The sequence below is a fragment of the Nicotiana tabacum genome, chromosome 18 (genome assembly GCF_000715075.1).
Source record: "Nicotiana tabacum cultivar K326 chromosome 18, ASM71507v2, whole genome shotgun sequence".
In the NCBI taxonomy this organism is placed as follows: Eukaryota; Viridiplantae; Streptophyta; class Magnoliopsida; order Solanales; family Solanaceae; genus Nicotiana; species Nicotiana tabacum.
In genome coordinates this window covers 65,483,364-65,492,890 of record NC_134097.1, presented here as the reverse complement: position 1 = coordinate 65,492,890, position 9,527 = coordinate 65,483,364, and positions in this window count along the sequence as shown.

Here is a 9,527-nt window from a genome sequence, read left to right as displayed (position 1 = left end):
GAATCCGGCCGGTCTTAACAAGGGTTTGAGGTCTAATAGACCTTAATCAAGGTGTTCTCATGTGAGAACACCCTGATTAAAGTTTGTTCGGCCTCAAGAGTTCGAAGTTGAGTCAGATTTGGGTCATTTTGATTTCAAACTCTTTTGGTAAGTTTTCCTTTCTTTTGTTTTAGTTCTAATTAAGTTGCCAGCATGTTTCGTTGTGTTTGTTTGTTATTTTGTTATTTTTCATTCGGATTTCTTCCATCTCTGTTAAAGGACTTTTTATTTGGTCAATTGTCTTCTGTTTGTGTTCTGAATATACCCTGTGATATACATGCTCATCAATTAGATTAGTCGTCAAATGAGTTTAATTCATATAAGTTCCCAGTGTTTGAACAAATTTGTCTGAAGTCATTCGGGACTCTATACGTGTTGTTTATATGAACGATTGATTGTTATGTGTTACGATTAATATAGTCGAGTCGATATATGTCGTCAATTAGTTTCAATCGTTAATGGTAACAACTTGATTCGTATTGCTTATTTCTGCTGTGACCGTATTTGAGTCCCACTAGGAACTGAATTGTATTGCCTATTGATTTTGTTCAAATTGAATTAAAGAACATCTAGGGGAAAGGTTATAATGGCAGATTCAGACTTTAATTTTAAAACACGATGCCATTTGGTTTAGACCGTGGGCAGCATGTGTATGGTTAGCTTTAATGAATTAAAATAATTGGACAGCATGTGCTGTCAGATTATATTCCTACTGCCCATACTTTGGTTAAATAAACAAGTGATTAGTACATTTTAACAACAAAAGAGAGAGGGGATGTCAGGGATTTGATGGGAGTTTTGTTTATTTAAAAGAAGTGAGTGGAAAAACAACGAGGAGGGGCAATTTTGAGTTGTAAAACAGACTGTAAAGTGTTAAGGTTAGGCTATAAAAGAGGCAGACCTTCCATTAGAACAGGGGTGGATTTTTTTTGAGTCCGGAGAGATCTTGGGAGTAAGAAAAACTGAAAAGGAAAAACAGAAATAAATTTCAGAACATTGTGAATGAGTATTGTCTAGAAGAAACTCTGCAAGAGTCCAGTTTGATCAGGTTTTCTGTGGGGTTTTGCTTTTCTTGTTGTCTGCCAAGCTTTCTTGTGGTCATTAGATTTCTGTTGCTGTTACATTCAACATTCTGGGCTGTTGTTTCCTACTCTGTTCTTTTTCTGGGATTGTTCATTTGTTGCTCGACTCCTTGCTGAGCTTCATCATTATTGGCTGGTTGTTTGTTGTTGTGTTGTTGCTGTGAATCTGTTGCTGCTGTGTTTGTTGCATACTACTCAACTGATTACTCTCTTTCTTTCTTTCCTCTCTATACCAGGTACACAACCAATGCACTGTCAAAAATGTAATTGGAAAAAATGAGCATGAATACAAATGAAAGATCCTGAAGAATGTCTCTTATACATAGATTGTCACATTAAATATTCATGCAATGTGTAATAGTTTTACATTTTTGTTCTGGGTACTAGAGGTAGTCTTCATGCCTATAAATGTCAATGCATGGTAGTTGAATGCTAGAATGTGTATATAGGTTGGTGATGAGAGTATGCCCAAGGCAGTAGGTTGTATCTCATATTTAGTTCAATGGTGTAGCATAAGCCTGTAATGTATGCCAAGCATGAAATTCGTACACTGTAAATAAGTTCTTTCCTTTCCAATGAATTGCTATATATAACTCTTAAAACCATGTTTTAAGATCAAGAATACACATTCAGGGCCTCAACCTCATGAAGGTCGAGCCCCGGTCAAAAACAGCCCAGGCAGGCCCGCATCGAACGAGCAGTGGCCCAGGTCTGGCCTATTGCGCATGGGTTAGATTTGGGCCCGTGATTATTTATTCAATTGACTGTGCACGCAGCCTCGTTCCTGATTTTTTAAGCATTTCCGAATCCCGCTATAAGTAACCTGCAAACATGTAACTAAGTAGGATCATTGTTTTCATTAGTAGAGACAAACGTAATAGAAAAATGTAGTTACTATAGGTCTATCCTTTAAAAATAAAAATGAGACGAGCCTCGCCAAAATAAATCATACATCGCCGGGGCCCTCAATAAAATACATAACCATTGACTAGATTTTGGATTGGGCCGTTTAATGAACCTTCACGGCCTCTTCCTAAAATAACAACACGTTAGTCTTTTTAGGATACGTCTTAATAAACCTTACCTTCTTAAATTCGGGTGCACATTTATGTGACCCAAATCCAAATCTTGACGGATTCGAAATGTATTTCTAATCACGGGTACATTGATTGTGACGTGGTCCGAGAGGCATATCCATGACGTCGCGAATTCCTTTTAAAAGTATAACGAGACGAGCCTCGTCAAACAAAAATATACACAGCTGCGGGGCCCTCTAACTATATATATATATTAAAACACTTAGAATTCGGGACAGGCCGTTTAGCGAATTTTTCGGCCTTACCCAAAACAACAATACGCTAGTTGCTTTAGGCACGTCTTAATAATTTATTCTCCTTAACTCGGGTGCACATTTATGTGACCCAAATCCAAATCTCAACCGAGTCGAAATATGTCAACAATCACGGGTGCATTGATGCAACGTGGCTCGAGATATGTTTTCACAACGTTGCAAGTCTTATAAAATAACAGTAAATGATAAAAGCGGTTTAAAAATTAAAATTTGCACATAATTTCATATTGTATTTAAAATCAGATAAATAAGCCAAATATAACAGTTAAGCGACCGTGCTAGAACCACGGAACTCGGGAATGCCTAACACCTTCTCCCGGGTTAACAGAATTCCTTATCCGGATTTCTGGTACGCAGACTGTAATATAGAGTCATTCTTTTCCTCGATTCGGGATTAAAATTGGTGACTTGGGACACCCTAAATCTCCCAAGTGGCGACTCTGAAATAAACAAATAAATCCCTTTTCGATTGTCCTTTAATTGGAAAAAACTCCCTCGCACCCCTCAGGTGCGGAAAAAGGAGGTGTGACACATCCTTTCTCCCATTGGCTCTTTTTTTCTTTGTAAAACTGACTTTTTGCCATACCGCTTCATTCATTTCTTAGGTATCAATGCTGGCACTGGATTGGGGAGAAGAATGGTTTGGTAGTGTTGGTGTCCTGACAAGCGTAGATTTTATATATAGGTACTTTGTTGATATGTGACATAACCTCCCACAAGCTTTGCAGAGGAAATTTTCACCCTCGTACTGGACAATTTGTTTATGATTTGCAATGTGAATAAAGGGTATCACTGGTTCCTCAATTGGAAGTTCAATACATAATCTTCCATAGCGGCCTCGTAAGGTCGAAGATGTACATGCATCTCTTTTTAATAACATCACAATGATGTTACCTATTTTCTCTAAAATCATACCATCATAGAATTCAATTGATAATTGTGGTAATCGAACCCAAACAACTGTAAGAGAATTGTTTTCTTTCGTTGTTATAAAGTTTGGTTTCCATCTTTGGACTGAGAGGAAATGTCCAAAGATGAACCACTGACCATAGTATGGGACCTTTAACATATGTTCTTCACAATCGAACTTAGTGATGTAATAATCCTCCCCTAGGTCAATTAAAGCAAAATTTTCATGGATTTTCTAGATTTTTTGAATTTTCCTTTATAGAAGATTATGTTGGATTCTTTTGCGATGAAGCTCAATAATGACTGAGAATCTCCATGGTTGATAGATATGGTTTTGGTCTTCCAATGAGAGGTGAATTTGGTGTCCCTCTATAGGAGTGGAAAATATTGGTGGCTGACTTGATCCTGTGCTAATGATGGATAATTGTCAAGAATGGGGGTTAGAACATTGATTAAGGAACTATTAGAACATTGATTAAGGAACCATGCTCACATGCTACTAATTTATCTTTGAAACTTGAACCATAATTTATAGACATATAATGAGTGGATTTAGGGTCAGGAGGGATTTGGTTTGGTTGACTTGAATTTGCCATGGCCACTGACTTAGGCTGGGCAGTTAAAGTTGAAGTTGAAGAAGAAATGTTTTCTTTTAGTGAGAGGTTGAAGAGAAAGTTTTTATATTGTTTCTCTTGTTTCTTCCTAGACTATATACGTCCTTCATTTTTCAGTGTAATTAACATTTGAAATTCTTGTAGAGGAATAGATTATATTAAAAGCGTATACTTAGTAACTTGATCAAACTTTTCCCATTTCTATTTCTTAGCGAAATATCGTTCGCCATTTTTACTCTTTAAAATATATTTCGCATTTGATAAAATAGTCATTTAATAAAAAAATTTAGTATTTATAGCTTTAAATTCAAATAAAATTAAGACTGTCAAATCTTTCATTATTAGTATTATATATGAAGTTCTAATATTTAAGAATTAAATTAGAACTTATGTAAAAAGAATTCTTATTGAATCATGTATAATAAATATAATTTCCTCCCCCAATGAACTAATGTATATAGATTTAATACATGAAATTCTAACTTTGAAGTAGGACATGAAGCAAACTGATATTTCCTTTGAAAAAAAAGGAGAAGAAATCAGAACAGATAAATGAAAGGAAAGATAAGATGGCAAAAATAATAATAATAATAATAATAATAATAATAACGAAAGGAAAAAAAGTGATGGGTCAAAAACATTAAGTCGTTAATTAATAAATAGAAGGAAAAAAATGATATTTGTACAAAATATTTTGATATTTCTTTTTGATTCAAAATTTTGAATTTATATCAACTTTATATTTAAAACAAGAAAACTAATTTTTTTTAAAAAATACAATGTCGCTCATCATATTGTTTATCTTAATTTTTTTCTATCATACTTTATCGTCTTAATTGTTTTGAGTATTAAGAGTATTCTATTTTTGATGTTTGGTTATAAGTAGGAGTTGGGGTCAGATATTACAATTATTTTACAATATTAACTCGCGAGACCAATTAACCTAGGCTTTGATACCAACTTGTCACGACCCCAACCCCGGTCACGATGGCGCCCAACACACTGCTAGGCAAGTCCGACCATTCAACAACATTATCCCAAATTCTTATTCAGATTATAGATAAATATCACAGAGAATTTACTAAGTCATTTCATTCAAGTGTATAATTAATAATAAAATCTGCGGAAGTTCAATTAAAATACCACACCATAGCCCAACAGAATCCGGTATCACGAGTATGAGCCTCTAATACAGAATATCCACCTATTACAAGTATGTCTATGAAAAATACGGAATAAAAGATATAGATAGAGGGGAGAGATCAAGGCTGCGAACGCCATGCAGCTACCTCAATACTCCCGGATACTGCCTGCTCAGCTAAACAATTCCTCACTTAGCCTGTGGTGTACCTGGATCTGCACGCAAGGTGAAGGGAGTAATGTGAGTACTCCGACCCAATGAGTAATAAACATAACTAAAGGCTGAGAATAAGAAATCATGGAAAAATACAAAGTAAACTATAACTGGCAGTTTAGAACAACAAATAGTGAAGCAACAAGTCAATTAAGTCAAAGTACCAAATACTGAGACAAGTATAACAGATAAAAACAAATGCATGAGTGCAATGCAATGCATATGATGGTACACTCTAGTACCCACTGCGGCGTGCAGCCCAAGCCATCCATTTATTTATCGTCGACGGCGCTCACTAGGGGTGTGTGCAGACTCCGGAGGGGCTCCTACAGCCCAAGCGCAATATCAAGCCATCTCGTGGCATCAAATCTAGGCCCTCGGCCTCATATCAATCTCAGTATAATCAACCAGGCTCTCGGCCTCAATATCAATGTACTCAACCAGGCTCTCGGCCTCAATATCAATGTAATACTGCTGCGGCGTGCAACCCGATCCATGCTCAGTCCAGAAACCATCATAAGCCCCTTGGGCATTTGTAAAACAGTAGTTTTCAGCTGGAAATATTATTTAGAAATATCATTTAAGTTTTTAAATCTTAGAAAGATGGCTGAGTTTGCAAAACAGTATTTAAAACTTTGGACTGAGGTCAAATGATATGCAAAATATGCGAAAGCAGTGTTATCAATCCGTGAACGATTCAAATAATTGGCAAGAAGCCCAAATGTAACAATTAAATATAAGTAAGGATGATTCTCAATTTAGTTCAAGTAGAAAACACGGCACAAACAACTCTTGAGACGGACCAAGTCACAATCCCTAATGGTGCTCAACCCCACGCCCGTTATCCGGCGTGCAAGTCATCTCAATATAGCATTATGATGTGAAATTCTGGGGTTTCAAACCCTTAGGACAACATTTACATCAATTACTCACATCGAACCGGCTAATTCTCTAGCTCGCGATGCCTTTGCCCCTTATTGACCTCTGAATGCCTCGAATCTAGCCATAACGATTCGATTCAGGTAATAAAAATTATAGGAATTAATTCCATATGGAATTCTACATTTTCCATCAAAAATCCGAAATTACACTCAAAATTTGCCCGTGGGGCCCACGTCTCGGAATCCGGCGAAACTCATAAAATCCAACAACCCATTCCAATACGAGTTCAACCATACCAAAATTATCAAATTCCGACAACAACTCGACCTCCAAATCTTAATTTTTCATTTTTGAAAAGTTTTGCAAAAATTCCAATTTCTTCCATTTAAATCCGAATTAAACGATGAATATAACCATGTATTTATGAAATATAATCACTTTCGGATATAGAACACTTACCCCAATGTTTCCCTTACAAAATCTGTTGAAAATCGCTTTTCCCAAGCTCCACAATCGTCACAAATGAATAAAAATGGCTAATTCCCGAATATAAGCTATTTTCCAAGCAAGTCGCATCTATGAAATGCGACTTGCACTTATTTCCAGCCAAAACAAAAGGCAGTCCCAGCCTTCACTAAATCTGTCATAACTTTCTGTACAAATATCGGAATGATGAATGGTTTAACCTTCTGGAACCTAGAATGCAAGGGCTACAACTTTTATGTTTTGCAAATATTCAGATTCTTTATGGATTTTGAGGTATAAGCTTCCAAAGCAGCCCCCTCGCATCAAACATTTCTGGAAAATTTCAAAACAGCTTTACCAACCCTTATTCAATCGATCATAACTTTTTGTATAAATGTTAGAATAATTAATGGTGTAGCTTTCTGGATACTAGGATGCAAGGGCTACAACTATAATGTTTTGTAAATTGACAGATTCCTTATGCATTTTGAGATATAAGCTTCCGAAATAGGCTCCACGATTGCACAGTTGCTGTCCAAGACAGCTTCTGCAGCACAAATTTCCAGCAATCCTTTTATACGATTTTCATTCCGTTAACCTTCCGAAATCCACCTGAGGCCCTCAGAACCTTAACCAATTATACCAACATGTCCAAAATACAATACGAACTTAACCGTGTGATCAAATCGCCAAAATAACGTCATATACCACGAATTAAGCTTTAAAATCCAAGAATTCCTTCAAATTTCATAAAACATCAAATTTTCCATTTTGAGTCCGAAACACGTCAAACGACGTCCATTTTCAACCAAACTTTACAGAAAGTGCTTAAAACATATATAAGACCTGTACTGGGCGCCGGAACCAAAATACGGGCCCGATACCATCACTTTCTAATCAAATTTCATTTCCATTTTCCTTAAATATTTTCAGAAAGCAATTTTACTCAAAAATTCATTTCTCGGTCCTGGGACCTTGGAATTCGATGATTCTTGTTACTATGAGTCAAAAATAATAATACAAATATATCCCTTTAGTCGAAACTCAATTCGGAGCTCATTTGCTCAGTTCAATACCCATTTCGCTCGTTAAACAATTAACTCATGTTTCGTGTCAAAAACCCAATCGCGACTTGATGAAATTTGACCAAACTTTCCAGATCACTCATATAATTCATTATTTAAATTTTGGAAATATCAAAAAAAAATTCGATCTCTAGAACTAAAAATGGACCTTTGGATCATTACATGCTTATGCTCAAAAGGCAAAAATCTTCCAAAAACTCTTCCAAAACTTATCCGAGCCTCATGGGACCCCGACCAAACATGCCAACATAATTCATAACATTATTCAAACCTTTTCCAATCATCAAAACACCTCAAACAACATCAAATTACCCAAAACTCATCGAATTCAAGCCTAATTTTCTATAAACTTCCGAATTACACTTTCGATCAAAAACCCGACCAAACCACGTCCGAATGACCTGAAATTTTGCACACATATCCCAAATCACCTAAATAAGCTATAGAAACTCTCGGAATTCCACTCCGACTCTCGGATAAAAAATCTCACCTATCAACCGGAATTCGCCAAAATACTAACTTCGCCAATTCAAGCCAAATCCTTCATCGGACATCCAAAAATACTTCCGATCACACTCCTAAGTCACAAATCATCCCCCGAAGCTAACCGAATTATCGGGATTCAAATCCGAGCCCTTTAACACATAAGTCAATGTCCGGTTGACTTTTCCAAAACAAACCTTCCTTAAAGAGACTAAGTGTCTCATTTCCTGTTAAAACCTATCCAAATCAACTCGTTCACACCCAACACTGATAATGAAGCACAAAGAAATAGGAAATGGGGAAAATGCGGCGGTAACTCACGAGACGACGGGTCGGGTCATCACACACACACACACACACACACACACACACACATATATATATATATATATATAATTAAAATCGTCTTCTTAGATGGTATAGATGATATGACTGATTGTATGATAATATTAACAATATCAAATGCAGTTGTTTTCTATATATATCTGAACAGATACTACTACTGTATTTTAGATATATAAAATGTACGGCCAAATCTACTATCGAATAAAATCCGGTTTCTATGTCTTATATAAATTCTTCCAAACTTTGAGTAAGTCTCCTATCAAAGCTTTCTGGATTTGTATAGTTATTACGATTATTGAACATTAACCATAAAATTATTTTTTGCGATTAAACTCTTATGCTATGAAAATCCTACTCGGTACTCTCTCTCTCTTATTCTATAGACTTGTATAGTTACCATATTATCTAAATTATGAACTGAGATTACAGCTTTACTCCTTTTTTTTTATCCACTCTGTTCATCTCTTCTTCCCAATCTTTTATAGATTTTAACACTTTTCTTAACTCTTATTTCATTAACCTCACCCCGACCATGGTTAAACACTTATACCCTTGTTAATTATTTTCGGGTTTTACTTAACCAGTTTCTCCTAGGAATTTACAGGTTAATCCATCATATTTGTTAAGAAATTGGGAAGCTAACCATATACTAAGAGTGATATCTTATAATCGATCATATAAACATAAAAGATAAAACTATACAGTGTCACACCTCCTTTTTCCGCACCCGCGAGGGTACAAGGGAGTTTTTCCAATTAAATGACAATCGAGACGGGATTGGTTTATTTATTTCAGAGTCGCCACTTGGGAGATTTAGGGTGTCCCAAGTCACCAATTTTAATCCCGAATCGAGGAAAAGAATGACTCCATATTACAGTCTGCGTACCAGAAATCCGGATAAGGAATTCTGTTAACCCG